The sequence below is a fragment of the Palaemon carinicauda genome, chromosome 11, assembly GCF_036898095.1.
Source record: "Palaemon carinicauda isolate YSFRI2023 chromosome 11, ASM3689809v2, whole genome shotgun sequence".
NCBI lineage: Eukaryota > Metazoa > Arthropoda > Malacostraca > Decapoda > Palaemonidae > Palaemon > Palaemon carinicauda.
The window spans coordinates 119306054-119311053 of NC_090735.1; positions in this window are offsets into that span (position 1 = coordinate 119306054).

Genomic DNA, 5000 nt, shown 5'->3' on the forward strand with positions numbered 1-5000 from the left:
TTAAGGGTTGTACCACTCGCAGAAACTGTGCCACTTTCTACCACCTTTACTTTCGAACCATTATTATTATTATTATTATTATTATTATTTCTCAAACTACAACCCTAGTTGGAAAAGCAGGATGGTGTAAGCCTAAGGGGCACAACGGAGAAAATACCTCAGTGAGGAAAGGAAATATTGAAATAAACTAAAAGAGAAGTTTAGGAACAATATCAGTATTAAAATAAATCTTTCTTATATAGACTATAAAAACATCAAAACAATAAGAGGAAGAGAAACAAGATAGCATAGTGTGTCCAAGTGTACCCTCAAGCAAGAGAACTCTAATTTGTTGACATTACAGTCTCTAGAGAAAACAGGTCAGGTTTTTAGATGCAAAGCTTTTCTAACAGCGGTCGCATAGCGGTTCGTTACCCTAGCTTCCAAACCCCGTAGTAATTGTGGTCTTGGCAGCAGGATAGCTTTTTTGTCGTTAGCGTCAACCGGTTCGTTCAAGAGCATGATATTTCAATGTTTCCATTATCTATAACTATGGTTTTATAGCTAGGCGCAAATGAGCATTTTTCACGAGCATTTACTCCTACTGCTTTTGTTCATCACGTATTTGAACATTAAAAGGCAAATCTCAAGAAAATTATATGTTTTGAAAAGTCAAATTCCTAAAAATGATTAGGCAGTATCATCATTAGCATTAGTAGCAGTAATATATATTATTATTATTATTATTATTATTATTATTATTATTATTATTATTATTATTGTTATTATTATTATCATTTAGTAGTAGTAGTAGTAGAAGAAGAAAAGCGTTATGAAACGAGCAAAACAAAATATACAGTACATTACATATACCAATAATGATAACAATAAAATGGTTAAGCAATAATGTTTACAAAAAAAAAAAAAAAAAAAAAAAAAAAAAAACACACACAGGCAGAAAGATTTTTTTTCATTCATCCGTCCAAGTGAAAATGATTTATCAGTGGCTCAACATTTTATGTTAAATAATTGACGCTAATTTGCACGCTCGAGGCTTAGCTTTTTTATATTATATTTTCAGCAATTTATTGAAGCGTGTTCCTAATTAGTTCACAAATAAGTATATTTTTTCTCTTGCTGTATCTTTGTTGTGGCGAATTTGTTGGGAATGTGATGCCAATATTTTACGGGGTTAAATAAAAACAAAAAGTATTTCTTAATTAGAATCGTAAATTAACACCTGATCTAAATTACCCTTCACTGGATTCCTAGAGGGTTGTGTGGTAACGTTACATGTAGAGAAAAGCTGCGGAATTACATAGTAAATAAATTTTTTTTTTTTTTTTGTAGGTGAAATTCATTAATTATTTTATATAATGGAATATGTCGACTTCATTAATCTTTTCACTAATGTAATTAATTTAAGAAACATAATCGCTCACTACGGTGTAACTCTTGATCTTAATTAAAAATAAATGTCAGATGCCACGATAACATAAGCCCGGTGTACTGTAGAGTACATTGGGCATGCGTAGAGCTAAAATTCTCGCATATAGAAATGAAGAAACTAGGGAAACGAGAAAAGGGCAAATTGTGGATAAAAATAAAGATAAATAAACACAAATATATATTATATATGTAGTAGGTAGGCCAGGGCACCTGGCACCCGTTAAGACACTACTGCTAGAGTTATTTGATCTTTTGACTGGCTAGACTACTACATGAAATTCCTCTCTCTGGTTACGGCTCAATTATGTTTTCTTTGCCTACACATACACCGAACAGTTTGGCCTATTCTTTACACTTCTCCTCTGCCCTTATACACCTGAAAACACTGAGATTACCAAACAATTCTTCCTCGCTCAAGGTGTTAACTACTGCAATGTAATTGTTCAGTGGCTGGTTTCCTCTTTTTAACGGGAGAAGGGAGACTAGCTATGGTAAGCAGCTCTTCCAGGAGAAGGACCCTCTAAAATTAAACCATTGTTCTCTAGTTTTGTGTAATGCCATAGCATTTTGCTATTCTATCTTGCTTCTCCTCCTCTTGTTTTTTTTTTTTAGGTCTTTATAGTTTATATATAAGTCCAATTTACTGTTGTTGGAGTTCATGTAATATTTTATTTTGTATATATATATATATATATATATATATATATATAATATAAATATATATATATGTATATATATATATATATATGTATATAAATATATATATATATATATATATATATATATATATATGCATATATATGTATATGTATATATGTATATAAATATATATATATATATAAATATATATAATATATATATATATATATATATATATATATATATATTTAAATATATACATATATTTGTATATATATATATATATATATATAAATATATATATATACATTTATATATATATTTATATATATAAACACACACATATATATATATACATATATATATATATATATATATATATATATATATATATATATATATATATGTGTGTGTGTGTGTGTGTTGTGTGTAAATAAATGTGTGTGCGTGCTTCTACGTGTGTGTATAACAAAGAGATCCTGAGATGAAAGTAGCCCTTGCATAAGTAATGATAAAAAGAAAAATAATAGCACGAACAAACTTAAAACTCTCAACCAGGACGTGCACTTGACGCTGTTACAACATTTCAAAACTTATTTTTTCATACTGGAAACGGCAAAAAAAAAAAGAGAAAAAAGAAAAGTTGAGTTAAATTTAATTCAGCATCAAGGCACTGGTGCAAAGTGATACTGTTCCCTGAATATTGAAAAGAAATGGAGCTTTATTTTGGTGATGCCAGTTAATTTTTTATTTCCGCTTTTATCAGAACAGATGTTGTTTAATATTAACGCATATTAATCGCCTCCAGCAGTGCATGTGAACGCAAACAAATATATTTATGATTTGAAAAATATCTAACTACCCCTTTATAGTATGAAAAACAAATTTCATATAATTATTTAATTATGAATATACCATATAATTATATGTTTCCTTAGGCAATTCACAATGCAATTTGGTTGAGAAGAAAAATATACCTTTTCCTTGTAGGAACGGTAAACAATATATTTTCCACATTATATAATTTAAAACATCGATTATATGTTTCGGTTTGGTTTAGATTCTCGAATATCAATCATAACGAATTCTAATTTTATCCTAAACCAATCTTAGTGATGTTTTGGAATTTAGGCAGGATGGGAAATTGCTCGAGGAACTCGGAAATGAACACCGCACTCTTATTCGTAATTCCCCGAATGTTTGTGCTCGATACTGTACTTTGATATTTGGCATATAGTAATGGTCTCACGGGAATTTTTTTTTTCTTTATATTCATTTACCCTTTGGTTCCGAAATGTATGCGTATAGATAAGTATATTTTTTTTTGCTCCTTCCGGGTTTGTTCTTTTATAGATGGCAAATAAGCACAATCTGTCTACTTCTCTTCATCTTGTTTTGTTTGGGTTTTTGTGGTTTGCATGGGAAATATATATTTCAATGTTACTATTCTTAGAATGTTTTGATTTTCCCTGTTTCCTTTCCTCACTGGGCTATTTTCCCTGTTGGAGTCCCTGGGCTGGCGGCATCCCTCCTTTCCAACTGAGGTTGTGGCTTGGCAATTAATAATAATAATAATAATAATAATAATAATAATAATAATAATAATAATAATAATAATAATTCATGTAAAGCAACTTGTATTTAAATTTATTGACATGGCAGTGCATTATATTATCAGAAGGAAATAATTTTCAGAATATTTACAGGCTAATGTTTTTTTGTCAAAGAGCAGAACTAATAGTAACTCAACAGAGATTCTGGGGAAATATTTTAACGCATTGGTACCTCTAAAAAGGTGCAAGGTCCCGATGCCAAATACTTTGATGTAAACGCTTCTTTAGGCAGTTTCATCGCATATTTGATCTAATGGGGAAAGAATAATTGATAGCTTGACTTTGGTAGCGGTGAGGAGAGATTAAAGGTCTGTTGATCTTCTTCAGCAAAGTCCAATAAATATTCAGCCTTTTGAGGGAAGTACTTTTCATGTTTTGAAGATTTGTTTATTAGTTGATCAAAAGTGTGGGAGGGGCGGTGTGTTTATCAACTCATCGAAATCATGGTCCATTTGATTTCTTATTTTGGAATTTAGAGTGATATATGGATTCTTCAATATTTCTTTTATCATGTCTATCATTAAGATATATTATGAGGGCAATATTTCTTCATCAGGGCACTTTTTTTTTCAAAGTTGTGCTGTTGGGGCGGAAGGTTTGAATGATTTAATAAGTCTACACCATGAAATTTTCTATTGTATAGGTAAAATAGATGATGAGATATGGTTTATCATAGAAAGCAGTATTTTGTTTTAATTTAATCGGTTTTAAGATATATGAAGTTAGGATTATACAAAAAATCCGGGTGAGATATTTCTGCTTATTTGAACAGTCACTCTTACATAATTGGTGCAGGACATAGGTAAGAACTTTAAGTGGTGCCATTAAGATTGACTAAAATGTTTGTAAAAAAAATAATGAAAATAAAAAAAAACATGAATGCATTTTTTATGGGAGTCTTAGTATAAACTATTTTATTTGGGATGCGTGGTGCTTGCCACATATAGAGTCAGATATATGTAGCCTAAAACAAGGTAAATTTAATATACATGGAACTTTGACAATAATCTGGAAGTTATATCCAAATAACTTCTGCCTGGTGAATTTAAAATTTCAATTGAATTCTAGTTTAATACTATACCCATGTATCCTACGTTTATTCTTCCAAGCATTCAGTGTTCCTGCTTTTAGTATTCCAAAGCGAAAATTAGCTATTGGTCATTTCATTTAGTTTTCTCAGCACAAAATCCATAACTCGAACAGCGAGGTCAGTTCTGGTTTTACATTTCAAAGGCCTAAAGGACACTCATAAATGGCAGAGGCAAGGGACAATGACATTGCACTATCGAGCAGAACTATGCCCTAGAGACTCACCATATA